Genomic DNA, 17,523 nt, shown 5'->3' with positions numbered 1-17,523 from the left:
GATCTGATCAGCCACATGAAAATGCAGCCTGTATATGCTGTTGGGAAGCTGTAAGTCTAACATATTGCTTAGCATTTTTATTTATCTTTTTATCCACCCAAATTACTGAGGCTGAGGTTTGGGTTTAGAATGCCAATTGGAGCAAAAGTATGGGGAGGGTTTTATTTAAGTGAAAATACACTGAAGTAATTTCCGAGGAACTGACCCTAGCTGCCTTTCTGTTTAGTGGAATGTTAAAGGGAAGCTTTTAAAATGTAGCTGGAGGAACAAAAATGCTGTTTTCCAGAAGCAGCAGAAGCCTCAGAATGCAGTTTCTCAATCTAGTGAAGACAAACTATATGAAAGCAGCAGAAAAGATCATGAGAGTGTATCGCTGGCATCTGGAAATGTTTATGTTTATTTTTAAGATTACTTTCAGGCTCTTGGAAGGCAAAGAAGAAGTGCACTTGACTAAACATAAAGCACTGCAGCCAAGGAAATCCTTCAGTAAGCAGCTTAAAACAATCCAGAGGGCACAAGCTGCAAAGCCCTGAAAGGGCCAATGATCCAGACTGGGCAAGACTTGGCATAGGGCAGCCTGGCCCCTGGCAGAGCTGCAGGGCTCAGGCTCCTGTGCTGAAGAGTTGTTTTGCTGTAACTTGTTGCTGCCTGTTGAACTCAGTGAAACAGCTCATCCATGTGCACCTTTACCCAGCTCTTTCTGGTCTCCTGTGCCTCCCAGAGCTCCCAATCTGCAATGCTTTTTTGCTTTAAAACTGCTGTGCAACTTCCCAGTTTCCCCAGACCTTGCCTCCTGCCACCTTTCATCTGACCTCTAAGACCTGAAATTGCCCCTGCTTAAAGCCTCTCCCCAGTGCCCTGGGCTGCTGAAGTCATTGCAGTGAGCCTGCTGAGAGCCTCTGGTTAGAGCAAACCAGGTTTTAATTTGTTAAGAGTCTCTATCAAGCCTAAATGATGTTGTATCTGGGGAGTCCAGCTCTACTCTATGGAACAAAGTGGTTAATTAATGAAGGAATTAGCTTTTGGAGTGAGTAATAATTTTTATTTGATCCAAATACTTTGTGGACAATTGTCTATATCAAAATGACCGATTAAATTGGGTAGAAGAGGTCTGAGGTAAAGAGATAATGACTGAATTACCTGATTAGTATGGAGGAGGTACAGAAAAGCAATTAGAAAAGGGAATCTGAGTATTTTGGGACCTGGGATTGGCTAATAAGAAAGCAGGAGGAACTACTGAAAAAAACCCAACAACCCAGACAAGCACTGAGTTAGGAATACAAATCTTTTAAAGAGAAACCAGAGGAACAAACAAAATACAGTTTTGAGATTAATATGAGACTTCTCTTAATAGACTTTGTTAGAGATGACTGCTCTGATGGTCCCTTTCCATGTCAGCAGCACATTTCATTATGTTTCCAAGTTTGTTTCTTAGCCTTAATGTGCTTTCCTAGGCATTTTTAAAGTTAGTAGAAATAAATCTCTGTGTTCCAAAGTTGGACTCTAATTGGAGCTTAAGAGCAAGCAAAAGGGAAGAATGTGGCTGACTACATAGGATATTAGAAATAAGAATAATAAGCATCATGGGACTTGGGGAAAGAACAGAGATAACCACACAATGTGAGATGAATGCAAGAAAAAGAGGAAAGTTTTAGCTTGGTAGAAAGAGGAAATGGGGGGTGTTGCCACAGACATGACAGCAGATGGCAAAATTGAGCTACAGAGCTAGAGCAGAGAAACAGCTGGAGAGATTAGAATAAACTAAAGGGGATACAGATTTTCTTTCAGCAAGCAGAATAAACACAACCTCCTCAGTGGTAATGAAGGTCCCACATGGGAGCCGAGCCTATGGCTGCCTGCAAGGCACACTTTTGGCATGTTTGCCAAAAAGTAAACATGTAAAAAACTGATCCCAGTAAGCCTGGGATCAGGCTTGTGTGTCCTCTAGCAACACAATTTCCTGCAAGGCTCAGTTAACACCCAGTTTTCTTGTGCTCCTGAGGCCATGGTGGTTATGTACTATTAGTTTCCTCTTCCCACTGCTGCCCAACCCCAGCTGGGAGCATTGTGGCTTTCTCTTGTTAATTTAAAACATAAACCACGAGATTCAGCACCTCCTGCAATCACTGTGGCAAAAGAAGTGGCAAGCTCTAATTATCTCAGCAACCACTCCCTCCTGCCATCAAGCTCATGAGAAAAGGTGGAGGTCTTGACGAGGGGCTGTCCAAATTATCACTTTTGGGAGTGCTCAAATCTAAGAGAAAGAGAGTGGAAATCTAAGAAAGAAATCTAAGAAATCTGAGTGGAGCTTCCTACAGCCAGCCCTGTGGTAAGAGGGCTCATCTCCTTACCCTGTGGTAAGTACAGCCCCCAGTGGTTTGAAGCTGATTTAGGTGGCCACAAGGAGACTGGGAAGATAGATGCAAACTGGAATGTGCAAAAAGCATTGGAAGAGCTGGGGAGAGGGGTGCTGGGAAATTATCTCTGGTATAAGTTCATAGACTTTCTTTAGTCTTCAAACATTTATCCTTCTCCACGGGGAAAGGAAATACTCCACTTTGCAAAATGTCCTTTTTTTTTTTTTTTTTTTTTTTTTTTCCCCTAAGAAAGAAAGGAGCTATATGTTCTACTGCTGTTTCAAAACTTCAGATTTTTTAAAAATAGATCTAGAAAAAATTGAAGAGTTGTCAGAGTGATTTTTTTTCCTAAATACATAGCAAAGATGCAGTAGGGTAGGTAATCCAAATGAGGAAATAAATCCTATCCATAATTACATTTTCTAAGCCACAAATACTAATGCCTGGTTCTCCTTGCTCTCCTTGCTCACGTGCTAGTGTATGCTCTGTAGTGCTACTGATGCTAGTGAAAACTACTTGAAGGTAACTCTTTCATTGCTTAGATATACATCTAATGAAAATTCATGGGTTCAGAGTTGCTCTCAAGCAACAGAGCTGGTGTCATTCTTAACTAAACCATCCAGTAGTTAATAGACACCATGCTATCATCTGTATATTTAATGCAGGGCAGAGAATTTCTGTGGAGAAATCTGTATCTTTTAATCCAGTGATGAATCATTTATGGGATTTTGGATTATTCACTTTGCACTGAATTAAATTGTCTCTCTTTAACTAAGTAAGATACCCCTGGCATGGTGTGCACCACAGACCGGGCTGCACAGTGATGTATGCTGCTGGGATGAATTATTTATTGGATGTTTTAGATCACTTGCCCAGCAGTGAACTAAGCCTGTTAATTTAAAATCTGTTCATATTCATTCCTAGGTACACAAAAAGGATTTCATGTACATGAAATTAATCTTCTTCCTCCCTCTCCTTCCAGTGCTCTAGTGAATTATCCATGAAGTCTGGCTTGGGTTAGTTTTGGATGCAAACTTTCTTATTGGATGCAGTGGCTGCATCCTGGGGTAAGGGAATGTTTGTCCAAGCCATTTTTGGAGCTGGTGTGCAGAAGTTTGGATGAGCCCTCCAGCTCTCAGTTGTGTCCTACTGTGAAAACTGTGGAACTGAAATGATTGTGCTTTCTCAGCTTGTAATGCACATGGTATAGTCCTCCTAAGACCAAGGGAGTTGTGCAGAAAATTTATACATGGGGAGTAGAGAAACTCCAATAGATTGTGATGATCAAACACTGATTATTCTCCCATTTCACCTGTAAAGTTCAGCCCATGACAGGCCAGAGCTTTCCCAGGGTTTTCTTGTGAGCTCTGCTTCAAGAACATGGGGAAATCAATTTCCCAATGGAGTGGCAAGTCAATGCTGCTTTCGAATTCTGCTCAGTGTTTTATGCTCTTGGTCCATTATCTAATGGAGAACATCATGAGGTAATTATGGAAATACACAAATTGCAACCTCATGAATACCAAAGAAATTTCTGATGGAGCTGCAGCTCAGTCCAAAGATGAATGAATAGAAGTCACTGCTATAGCAACAGCACACTTCTATCAAACTTTTATCTACAAACTGACACTTGATCTATCTGAGATTCCCCTTGTAACCACCCAGGACCATAACACACACAGCAAAAATTCCAGTGGTTGTTGAGGGTAAAAATCACACGTGTAGTGCAATTTTGCTTGTATCAGTTAAAGCAAAATTGGTTAGGAAAGTAGTTAAATATGAAACACGGCTGGAGAAAGCATTTTATTGTGTACTCCCAGCAATGAGTTGCTGAGAAAAGGATAACAGAAAATGTTTCAGGAGAGAGGAAAAGCAGGTTCTTACAGAGTCTGAGGTCCGCTGGCTTCCTACCCCCTATAGGCAGGAAGTCATCTTAACAGAATTAGAGCAGCTCCTAAAAAGCCTCTAACCACCAGGTGACAGAGTGGTTTAAAGCATAGCAGCCAATACTGGAAAACTCAAGTCATAAATGCCAGACTTGATGAACATACAAATCTGTCCTTACTGGAACAAACTTGGGTCTTGAAATCTTAGCATAATTCACCACAGGCTTATTCCCCATTGTATTCATTGATGAGTCCTTGCTTCCAAGCACTGTAATGATGTTTTTTCTCTAATATGTCATTGCCAACTGGAGGGCTGTACAGGCAGCAGTATCTTCCACATCAAGCAGAGCCTCAGCCTTAATCAAGGTCTTTATAATGGCCATATTGCCCTGGAGGACAGCAAGGTTCAAGGGTTTCCAGCCTACTTTGTTCATAGCATTGATATCTGCCTTGCACTTCAAAAGATTGATGAATGTCAAAAAGGAGACCCACTGGATTATGAAATGGAGGGGGACCCACTCTGACTTCTCAGAAATGTTGAGGTCTGCCCCAGATCTCAGTAGCTCATGGACTACTAGCTCATCGCTGTAGCAAGTAGCCAAGAGAAGTGGTGTCCAGTCCATGCTTTCTTTGGCTTTCTGTTTGGTGTGTCTTTCTGTCAGCAATTGGATGATTTCAATGTGTCCTTTGAAAGAAGCCAGGTGCAGGAGAGTCCAACCTTTGTCTGTCCTCAGCTCCACATAGGTTCCATATTTGATCAGTTTCTCACAGATGAGACAGTTCCCCCCTGACCACAGCCAGGTGCAAGGCACTTTAATGATTTTCATCCAGGCTGTTGACAGAGGTCTAATTCCTCAGCAAATGCTGCATATAAGGCAGAGCAGTCTTGCGGCTGTTTGGGCACCTGTAAGACCTCCCTGTAAGCAGGTCTGGGTCTTTGTTTTTGCTGTGTTTGGTCTTTTGGCACCTTGCTCCTTTGGCTGCCCGGAGAGAGCATCAACCCTGTAAGGAGGATGAGAGCCGCTGTCTCCACACCCATGGGGGAAAGGGAGCTTTCTGGTCTCCCCAGGAACCCCTGAGAGCAGGATGGGGCCTATTCCCTGTCCCCCATCCTCCTGCCCCGGTGGCTTTGTGCCAGCTGGTGACCTGGCCAGTGTGACCCCTTGCAGACAGGGCATGTCACAGCCCTTGTCTCTTTGCCACCCATGTAGAGGTGTGTCCCATGGCGTGTTGAGGCTTCTCTGGCCTCCATGCAGCAGCTCTGAGGTTTTCCTCTCCTGCTCAACAGTAGGGATGGCTCCCCAGACATTGGCTGCATGGGGCTTGTTCTCTTCTCTGGGAACTTCTCTTTGTGCGTCCTTGTCTTTTGTCGGTGTGAGTGAGTGAGTGAGTTAGCTTGTCCTTCAGGCCCCCTTTAAAATCGCTGCAGTTTAGCTTTAACTTCCCAGGGGAGAGAGTCAGCTCCCTGTGCAGTAACAGGGGAGTCCCCTCTGAGACCACAAGCAGAGGGAGGGTCTGAGTTTGCCCGTTGTTTTTGAAGGAGAGAGGAAAGGTACTTAATGGTGGTGTGGGCAAGGTGTCCTGCCTTTAGTCAGGGCCCAGGTCTTTGCATGCATGGCTGCCTGTCCCGCTGGTGTGCTGCCAGCCCTGGGGATGGCCCTGTATTCTGGGTCATGAACCTGCGAAGGGATTAACAGTGCCACAGGGTTGGGAAGCACAAGGTCATCTCACTGCGGTGGCAGAAAGCAGCTGTTGCACACAGTGGGCACCAAGGGTCACGCAACTGTGTGAAGGGGGAGAGGGAGCCACCTGGGGAATGGGTGGGAAGGGCGGTGGGTGGACGGTGCTGCCGTTGAAGGGTCTGCGATCAGCTTGGGATGGGGGGGATCTGGTGTCGCCGTCAAAGGGTCCATGATTGTCTTGAGGTGGGAGAGGCCCGATTATCGCCTTCCAGGGGGCTGGATGTCTGCAATCACCTGGGCTGGGGATGAGGCACCGTCCCAGGGAGGTGTAATCAACCACCGCCATTGGGGTAGCAGAGGGAGCATCCGAGAGCAGCAACCCGAAGTACCCAGGAGCACGTGGAACTCGTCAATGAAGAAAGAACAAAGGCAACAGAACAGGTGAGAAATGTCGAAAGGTGTGGTTTAGGGGTGTGTGTTTGGGTGAAGAAAAGGAGGGTTGTGGGGGGGAAGTGAGATAGCAGGGTGGTGCTGAGGGAAGCTCCCTATGAGAGCCGGGTGGTCTCTCGGAATAGACTGTTTTCTCCTGCCTTCAGACTGCCTTCTCCTGCCTTCAGATCACCCGGTGGAACAGGCAGAGGAGGCATCCGTCGCATGGCACTTGGAGGCAAGTGTGAGGGAGAAGAGGAGCAGACAAAGCCTATGGCCTTTGGCCAAAACAAAGACTCTGAAAGCAGCACAGAATAACCCAAAAGTCAGATGAGTTTGCCATTTTCATAAGCATATGTGTTCTAGCTACATTTCCACTGTCTTCTACTACTATAAAAGAGATGACTGCATGCTTGGGCATCCCTAAAAAGTACATTATTGACTTCTCAGGTTACATATACATTGTAACAACTCACTTGAATATGGTGATTTACATTGAAAAAGCAGTAGCATTAGTTATTTTTCAGGAGAATTTGAAAAAATTCCAGCAAACTTACACCTTAGTTTAGAGAATTAACCAGGTTAGTACTAATTCAATATTATATTTTAGATTTTAAAATACAATCACTTATGGATTGCAAATAAAAAGCTCTCTGTGTTTTGCTCCTGACTAACATTTTGTTTGTTCTTGCTGCAGTCAGCAAACAGAAAGCTCCTGTTTTCTACAGTGTACCTTGCTGGGAGGAAAATTGTTAACATAAAAAGTGAAGTAGACAGGTGGGAAAAGCATTATACTTTTTTTTTTTTTTTTTTTAAATCCATGTATAAGGACTCAGAGCCTGCAGTGGCCTCTGCCCAGGTGACAGAGTGCCTCTACTCAAGGTCACTTATTTATGCCTTGCTTGTTTACTCTGGAGCTCTCCTACCTTCTTTAATAATTCATGAGCTTGCTTGGTCCCAGGAATCCTCTTTAATGAGTCCAGGAAGCAACCAGGGCTCAGTGCTGATCAGCTTCAGACTGCTCTAGGGCAGAGCTTGGGGTACCACATGCCAGCCTGAGGCTCCACCTTGTGTTTCATCAATATTGGTCTTCCAGCACTTCACACTCAATGAGGACAGGAGAGGAAATAGGCACCAACAGGAGGCTGCCAGACTTACCCATCCCAAGGTTTCTTCCTCTTCTTCCCTTCAGGACAACTAAACTTGGTAAGAGGCAAGGGATAGAGGTTTAATTTCTACTGGGAGGGCATTCTGTTTCTTCTCTTCCTTTTTGGATTGTTTTTCCTGTCTAGGCCCAGACCCTGTCCATTTGTCAGGTTTAACTGAGTCATTGATGTTGTAGTAAGGTGCTGCTCAATGGGAAGCCAGAGTGATTGAACTGGGCCTGGAGGAGCCAGTGCAGATGATTGTATTCTTGGGAATGTCTGCTTGTTCATCTGCTGAGAGTTTCCCACTTGTAATGCTGTTCATAAACACAAGTGCACACCAGTGTTGTGTTTTCTTTTATACTAGATTTCTGGCTGCCTGGCAAAGTAAATTGTGTCTTTTGCAGGCTCCTGTCACAGCACCTGTATTCTATGACTCAAGAACTACAAATATGAAAAGATCCATGATGCACCTGCTGCAGTAGCCACGAGCCTTTATTTTCTTCCCACCAAGCACTTCTTCCAAGAACAACAAGAGCTCTATGGTTAGATATCTGTATGAACCAAATGAATATTCCTGCTTGATACTCTACCTGTATACCCAGATCCCTGAAGTTGGAGGAGACATTTTAGTCTTTCTGCTGAAGGTGGCACTACTGCTCCTTTTCTTGTAATCGTTCCAAATCTGAAGTGATGAGTTATTTGCTATGGTCCAAAGGGCAGCAGAAAAGCCTGACCAAATTTAAGTAAACCAGAAGGGCACAAAAAGGATTTTGAACAAAATGCGAGTGACTTGCTTGCCCGTCCCATCCTTTCTCAATTACTGAGAGTAAATAACTTGCATGTAATGGCTATGGGGGGAGAGGAATCAGAAAAGTCTTTCTGGCAAAAACAGTGAGCTTCAGGCAGAAAACGAAGATGCACTAATTTCACAGTGTTTGCATCAACATGGTGTGTGCTCAGCTGTCTTAGGACTTCCCACCTGGCCTCACAGGTGACACTGAGCAGCAGCAGCCTGTCACCTGGGGCTCCATGCTGGGGACCTTTTCATATTTAATGCTCATCCTTTGCACTGTGACCTGGAGGAGGATTTCTCCTCAGTGCAAGTCCCCCAGAATACATGCCAACAGGTTTGTCCTAACTTTCCTGAAGTTATAATGAGATTTTTCCCCTCTTAGCACAATGACAATGCTCCCTCTCCTCTAGCTTGATAGGTTGTGGGTACAACACAGAAGATTCCCAGCACCCATCATGAGGGTGATATCTGTGGGACAGTTAAGGTCCAATTTCCCTGTCAGAATATGGGTAGCCAGTTTCCTTCCATTTCTTAAAATCCAGATGAGCTTTTTCTGGATTGCCCTAATAATGCAGACATCACACAGGTGGGTGATGCAGGAGGATGGTGAAGTCCAATGTATACCACCAGGGCAATTTGTGTCTGGCTGAGAAAATGGAAGTTCAGATTGTAGAATGTAAGTTTTTTACATGTTTAACTATATTGTACAACATTATGGAAGCACATGGTAAGGAATAAGGGCTGAGTTGTCCTGATTTGAGAGGAGCAGGATAAAAACTGCCTGCAGTTATACTGAGATGACACTGCCTGGGACACCACCAGCAATTGCTGTCCTGCTGTGAAACCAGTGTTCTCTCACCAGTGGAGAACATTTATTAATTAAGACAGATTGGCTTCTCAAGTAGGAGCAGCTTGGCTGCTCTGAGGCGGTTGTGGCCTGTCACTTGGACCCTAGACTTGGGCAACCCATCTTCTGCTAAGGTCAGTGTGGTACTTTTCTGGTTGGGAGATAATTACCAGCTGAGGAGTGTGGGTTCCATATTTATGTATTTGTAATCCACTACTGTTATTATTACTTTATTAAAATTATCCTGGTTTTTTTGTTTTTCCAACCTAGAGTCTCTCTCCCTTATTCCCTTTTTTATTTTTCCCAGGGAGGATAGTGGGGGAATTAGCATCTGACACACAGTTATTGGCTAGAACTGTGACATGTGTGAACTGTGCTGGGATTAGTGAAAGAGAGGAAATCAGTAGTAGTTAGTGGAACAAATCTAATTATCAGGTAGGAGGAGGGAGATGGTTGGGCTACTTCCCACCCTCCCAAATAAGTCACTGGGGTAACACAGTGTTTGGTCTGGCTCCACCTGTTCCAAACTATCATTCAAATTAAAGTAGATTCAGAAAAGTACAACAAAGCTTGAAGACATTCACATCTGAGTCTGAAAAAGCTATGGTATTTAGGGATTTTATTCAAGGGAAGGTTAAGAGGTAACCCAGTCCCAGCCTGTAAGTAGCAACAGCAGCCAGAATGGTTTTTTTATTGACTGGAAAGACTATAAGTAAATTTCAAAGGCTGTCAATAAAAGCTACATAAATTCAAATGGGAAACAAGGCATGTGAAATGCCACTCAGTGGCTACCCTGTGCAGGTCACAGAAGGTTACAAGGGACAAGTTTATGTCTTGCCTGTGTGCAATAACATGTGCACTAGTCTAAAAAGCCCACAAAAGATCTTCCTGCAGTCTAACTTGATACCATGCAGTACAAGAAAAGTAAACAGAGAGGAAAAGTATCTGGATCAAGTTGATGGAAATTTAGTTTTGACTGATTGAAACTGAGGTGACATAAAGGAGATGGATTTTTTTTCTCACCACTCCTAGCTTAAGGAATGAATTCTTTCATGATGATCCAATTTTTAAATTAATATTCATATGAAGAACACTGTATTGTGGCTGTGAAAGAGCTGAACATGAAGCAGAAATAAAATATGTACATAAACCAGGATAACTGACAGCTTTAATACATTTTCAATTTACATGTGAATATAGACACAATTACCCCCCCAGTAAAGCAAATACCTAGCCACAGGGTATAACAGGGCAAGCATAAAAATCAAAGCAATGTGATCTAAAGAAAGAGTGATAGAGTGGTGACAGAGGGCAGGTACTGCCTGCTGGCTGGGGTCATCCCCTCTCTCCTTCCATGCCCATTTCTGTAGTAGGCATCAGACTTGCTCGACCTGACAGACACAAATGTTTGGGCTTTTTGTGCAGAGTCCAACACTTCAGCAGCTGAGCAGGCTCCTAGAATCAGAGAAATCATCAAGGTTAAGGCATTGATTGTAATGGCCAGATGTGACAGAAGGCAATTCGAAGGCAAAGCTGGTATGACCAGACTGTAGCTGTTTCCTAACAGCTCCTAGATGACCCACAGAGGCTACTTGATGATTGCTTTAAATTGCACCAGGTTCACATCAGACCCTGTGTGATTTCTGGTGTTACAGAACTACCTTTCCCACCTTGCCTACCTGTGATGTCTGCATTTCACTTCAAACTTTTGGCTTGCTTAAAAAAAAAAAAAAAAAGAAAGAGATTAACATTTTCTGCACCCACAGCAGTAATGTCTGACTCCCAGGATGCCCAGCAGTGCCCAATGCTGCCTTTTTAATTATTGGCATAATCAGGTCATGCAGCTAATCAGCACCCTGGTGTATGAGCTCATGCTCACACTGAGCCTCTCTGCTAAGGCTTTTTCTGAATTTGTTTAGCTGCAGAACACAGTGCAGCCTCGTTAGGAATAAGACTGTCTCTCCATAAAGGATAAGTTCTTATAAGTGGATCTTTTCTGCTTGAGCTACTGTAAGGGCTTCTTGAATTAATTTAATATAAACAGCAGCAAAAGCCTCTCTCAGACAGCTCTGCACTCTTCTTCCCCAAATGGCTGCTTATAAGTATTCAAATGTCCTGCTCTGTGTTTTTCAGCAGAAAATGTGCAAATACTTAGCAGAAAGCCCACCAGTGACTGCTGCAGCTTCTCTTCACTCCTGCACGAAGACTGTCCTTATGGAGCAAAGAATTGCTGTGCCAGAGGAACCACACGCACTGCCAGGACTGCTTCCCTGCTGGGGTGGCTGTTACACACTGGGAGAGTAAGTTTGTGCTGTGCCTAAAGAAAAACATCTCCAAGGAAAATGGACTAGAGAGTTTCTGTGGCTTTTGAGGAGCATCCCAACTTAGACTCTCTCTCTAGACCATCTCATGGTTTTCCGGCAATGCCTCAATCTTGTTCTTTTCTAGGAGTTTCCCACAGCTTTTCAGGAACTCAAAACCTCTCCAGAAAATCCCCAGGGCTTTCTAAGAATATAGTAGTTGTTTTCCAGGAATCCTTATATTAGAAGGTTTGGGGCAATTGCCCTGGTTTTCCAGGAATTCCTCAATCTAGAATCATAGGAATTCATGAGGTGCTTTCCACCAGTTCCTGATACAAAAATCTATCTGGGAAGTTTCCTGATGCTTTCTAGGCAATTTCCTGCTACTTTGTGGGAATTTTTTCAGCTGCTTTTTTGTTTGTTTTTTGAGGTTTTTTTGTGATGTTACAGGCAATTTTCACAAAGCCTTTCAACATGCATTTTCTAGGAAAATTTCTGTTGCTTTTTGTGACTTCTCTAGTAATTTTTCTGTTGCTTTTTTAGGAATATTTGTACTGCTTTCCAGGAATTCAGAGCTTTTCAACTTGATTGGTTGTCTTCTAGAAAATTGACTAATTTAAATAAAAAAATTGTCTTTTCTTGTGCTAGTGCTTTAAAGTGCTTGAAACTTTTCCACCACTTCCTAAGAATTTATATGATGCTTTCCAGGTGTTTACCCTTAGATTTCTAGGAATTCACACCAGAACCTCTAAGAATTTCCCTTTTGCCTTCTAGGAGTTTTCTGCGTTTCTCCAGGAAGCTCCATTTGACTTCTGTGATTGAAGGAAAAGTACCAGAGGAAGTACTAGAGCAATGCACCATGTTTAATTTCTTGTGAATGTGACAAATTTCAACAGTGCAAAAATTTTGAGAGGTATAGAAAAATCTAGGGTGGGAAATCACTTCCTAATGGTTTTGGGATTCAGCAAGGATCATTTAGAAATGGCCATTTATTCAACTGCAGCCAATTGAGTATTTTACAAAAACATTATATATGATAATATCAGCACAGAGCTGAATTCCAGGGACAGTTCCAGTGTCACTGTTGCAATATCCTCCACTAAGTGTATTCTTTTCTGGATTTGAATAAAGAGCAATTACTTCTAGATTTGCCAGTGTGTTCCTGGATTTGCAGCCAAGGTATTGTCTTTATGTCTTTAAACCATTTTGTTCAGGTTCAGATGCCCACATCCCTTGGGCTCTCACAAAGCACTAGATAGCTCCCTGGTAGTTGGCTGATGGATGGGTGATGAGGACTCAGTGACTGGTAAATCTTCAGGTCTCTGGAATGGTTAGGAGGTGAACTTTACATTTCTCTATTTAGGTCTTCTGAAGGCAAGAGTCAGGAATGTGCAGTAAAGGTTGCTCTTTCTAGTCTGTCAAGAGTAAAAATAACAATATCTCCAAGTCCTAAATGCTCTCGTAAACTGAGTAATTTGCAGTCAGGTCAGACGCAGTTGTTTTCTGGAGTCCCTGTAACTTTGCAACTACCTGGCAGCTGTTTGCTGGTGCACATGACACCAAAGCTTTTACAGCATTAGAGAAGCTCCACATCTGATGGAGGAGGTTTCTCACTGGTCCTAAACATGCTGCATTTATTCTTGTGACATCCAGATTGCTGCTGCAGCCTGAAGTGCTGGTGTATGTCCATTAAAGCTTTCAGTCTACTGCCTGCTGCAGGATGGGCTGGTTTGGGCAATGTGCTCCTCACCTAATTATTTTTTATGTGGTGAGAAGAAGACATAAAGAAGCAGGTCATCCTTTAATGTGCAGCTTGGGTCACTTTATGTAGGCCATGCAATGCTAATGGAATTTAGGAGCTTATAAATGTTTTTAATTGCAAATAATTCATTATCATCTATTGAATTGTTTACCCTGAAGTGCCTACAATCACCATTCCTGTACCTCTCAAGGCTTAAAGTCCTCCTTGCAGTTCCCATGGAAAGCAGGAATGAAAATATTCTGAGGGAAGTAGTTCTTATGTGTTTTTAGTTTAGTTTTGTTTTTTTAAGTATATTATTATTTATTTTTAGCTTTCCTGTTTTGGCCTTGATAGCTTCTTTAAGTTTGTATTTCTGAGTGGCCTACATCAGCACTCCTGAGCCAAATCAGGAAATGGTTTGGAGAAATCTGGATCCAAACTCTGTCATTCATGTCATGCCAAACTTTGACCCTTCCATATTCGGATGTCCCATCTCTTAAGAAGGAGAGTGACATTCCTTATGTAGACAAAATCTGCTAATTACAGCAGGAACTGCTTGAACTTGCTCTGGGGTTGCAGAACGTTCAATATTTCTGCTGTCTCCCATCATTCTCTGGAAGGAGACAAGAGCAAAGCAGTGGGTATATATCTGAAAATGGCACTGGAGGGTGGGTTAGGATGTCTTGTCTCTACAGTGAGCATCCACAGAGAGCTAAAAATCAAATCAGGAAGAGAAACCTAAGAAAATGAATAAAGCATAACTTTCACTGATTTGTTTTTAATTCCTCCTCCTACAATTATCCTAAAGACACATGTACCAGAGAGGGGTTTTTTGTGAAAAAAATGCCATGAAAAGTTGAAGTAAAGCCAATACACATTTCGCAGTGTCACAGAGCAGTCATGGCTAATGGTGGCAGCTCTTGCATTAGTAACAAATGACATGTCCAGACCCCAGATACACACTTGTTAGGTACAAAGCCTTCACGTGTGAGAGGGAAAAATGTCACAAGATCCACAGGTGTGTCTACCTACCTTTCTCAGCCCTGAGACACATGGGCCCCACCGGCTTCCATCTGCCTCTCTGTGATAAGTTGTATGTGTGATATCTTTGTCCTGCAAAACTGCAAAAAAACAAAAAACAAAAAAACCCAAACCAAACCAAAAACAAACAAACAAACAAAAAAACAAAACCAAAACAGGTATCTCCTTGGCATACTGTGGTTATCAGTTTTGTTCCACCCAGTTAGTTGATCGGATGGACACCAAGCTCATGTGGAAGAGAATTAAAGTCCAGAAGTCAATGAAGAAAGCAGAAAGGAATAAAAAGGTGAAACCTGAGAAAACAATCTTGTATCTCCACTGTTCTCAGCTTCTCTGCCTGGTCTCTTCTCCTCAGGAAGGAAACACTGACTGTCTTCCCAAGAGCCAAAGTCTGAGCAGAGTTCAAACTGTTAATGTGTTGACAAATGTTTCAGCTGCTTCCTAAGGTCAGATGATGTCAACTTACTTAAAATTCCAGGACATCTTTCTGCTTTTACCTTCAGTCATCCTGGGGCAGCTTCTCACTTGCTTTTGGGCAGCATCATAGCTTCACCTCATAATTCAGAGCCTACACAGAACTTACCAGGAGTTGCAATGCTGCTCTTCTTCCCACAGAGAATCTTTGGCTGGCTGGACACTCCATTGTGGCACTGCCAAAAACCGTCATGTCCTCATCTGGCTGGCACGATTGCCTACTGCCATTCTGGGAATGGGGAATGGGACACAGCCAGGGCTTAAGGGTAGCTGAGAATCATATATTTTAAAACTAATGACTTTTATACAAGTAATTGTGGGAGAACAGCTGAACCACGCTCTGCCCTGTACTGATTTCAAGGGGAGTGCAGCAACCTCAGCTACCCTGCTGGAATCTGGCAGGACTCTTGTGCTGCTTTAGAAATAAAAAAAAAGCATATAAAGCATATAAAAAAAAAAGCATATATAAAAATATATATATAAAGAGCATATATAAACTATTCACTATATTTGTGAAGACCAAGATATAGAAGCCAGGAGCTATGTTGGGAAGGGTTCTGCTGCTCTATTTGCATAAGTAAATATGGCCCAGCGTGCCTTGTGCTTGGTGATGCTGCAACAGCTGCAGCAAACCCAGAACAGCTCAGTCTGGGCCAATTTGCCCACTCTGCTTTTGGTTTCTCTTAAGCATTGCTTGCCTGCGTTTTTCTCCTAGCTCTCACATTACTCCTGTCTTAGGAACTTAAATAAAATGTTGAGCTCTGACAGAAATCTGGATAGGTTAATTTATGCCTGTGATCTGTGTTTGTGTTTGTTTGTGTAGAGTGCAGCAGCCAGTCAGCTTGAGAGCAATGGAACTGTGGCTTGGATGCAGCTGCATAGTTAAACCAGGGATTCCATCTGAGGAGGAGAAAAAAGGCCCACAGAAACATTAATTTAATGTCATGCTAAAGGCCACTCTCATATGGAACCCTCAGTGCAAAGCCCATTCCAGAGATGGGCAGGGACAGCCCCTTTTATAGTCTGGCTATAAAAAAGTTAAATTAGAAGGAGGATGTGGCCTTTATATCTCCTGATTTCTTTTGTTCCCATCGTTAGCCTTTAAGCAGGAGCTCACTGTACTGAGCATAAAAACAGTGGTGGAGGAAGGTGCCAGGTGAGCAGTGATAACTCCTGAGTGGTTTCAGCCACAGTCGGTGTCTGTAGACAAAAAAGTGCTTATGTCTGATGTCTGGCACCAGATGAGGAATGGTATGTGCCAGTGCAGTGTGCCAGAATATTAGTACATCAGGCTGGTGTTTGCTAAGAACTGCACTTTTGTCTTAAACTTTCTTAGTGTGCAAGTCATCACATGCTGCTAAATGGGACCAGTGTACTCACACCCCTGCCATCACCCCAGGCAGGGATGTGCTGCCAGTTGATATTTCCTTTGACTGATAAGCTGTTCATTGCAAATTAATTACTAAGCAATTCATTGGATGTTGCATTTTGTGCTTAAAAGTTATTTCAGAGATTTAGCAGGTGTTTTGTGCTTCTTCCCCTCCATTCATGCATCCACAGAATGGAGCAAAGCAGATGGACACTTGCATTCCTCTTCGAGGAGGCAGTGGGGTTGTGCTGCTTGCATTGCCATGCTGCTTATCAGGCTGAAAGCAAAGCCTAGAAGCAGGGTAAAAAAAAATGTTCCTGTGGGTGTGAAAGGGAAAATACCACAGCTGATGATACACAAGCTTAATTGTGTGATGGCCTGAAGCAGAGCTGTTCTGTGAAGAGCTATTCACAAACCCCAATTTTTAAAAAGCACAGATCATACTAGTAATGTATATTAAAATAGCTTGATAATGTTAATCAAATTTTTTCAGACTAGATACATTGTGGTTTTTATTCTGAAATGACCACAGAAAAGAGTCAAGTTCTAGCTGCTGGCAAGACTTCTTGCTATTTCTCTTTTAAATGAGACCATATAGTTTTCCCTTGGGAAATATTTGGCACTGGAGCAATTCAGGTTCAAACTTTGATCGCTAAATTCAGGAGCATTTTTCTGTTCAGTTTAAGGAGAGAACGTTCAAGGTCGCAGCACTAGGAAAAAACACCTGTTAAAACAAATACTGCTCATCACTGATTTCTGGACACTGTTCATAAAAATAAAAATAATCACTCTGATTTAGCAACCGAATTTCAGCAGCAGCAACTTGTCTTTACTTGACTTAGATGATACATACAAAAACCCAGCTTCACACAAGATTTTTAAAAGTTGAAGTTGTTATTTTTTTACAGAGTATAAAATGGAATCATTTAATCTCAATTCTTCTTTTCTGCTTTCATAATTTTTTTTGGTTGGTTCATCTTTTTGTTCTCCATTTAGGGAAAAAAAACCCCAAACAATTAATTACCTGTAGGAACTGCAAGAAAAAACTCAGGAATGTTGATAATTTTCCCAGAAAAATGAAGCACTGCATATCCTGTGGGTGCTGTGAAGTTCCTGCCACCATGCTTCTTAATGGGATTAAATTAATGAATTATTTGTCAGTTGCATATTTTTTCAGACGGATTGAATTCTTGCTATTTGTTCAGATGAGCCTCAGGCAATGCTTTTATTTACTGTCAATATCCAGGGTGAACAAATTCATATTTAAAGCCCAGCTCCTGCAGAATGCCCTCACATGCCTGACACATGCAAAGTCACCCATGACCATCTGATTAGTTAGCCAATTAAAATAAAACTAAGGGATTGTTAAAACAACTACAGGTTTTCAAGAGGCTTATCTGGACCAAATGGTCCAGGACACTCTGTTGTTACTTTTTCTTACAGACAAAAATGAGCT

Source organism: Calypte anna, chromosome 13 (genome assembly GCF_003957555.1).
Source record: "Calypte anna isolate BGI_N300 chromosome 13, bCalAnn1_v1.p, whole genome shotgun sequence".
NCBI lineage: Eukaryota > Metazoa > Chordata > Aves > Apodiformes > Trochilidae > Calypte > Calypte anna.
The sequence above is the reverse complement of the archived record's forward strand: the minus strand, read 5'-3'. Positions refer to the sequence as shown.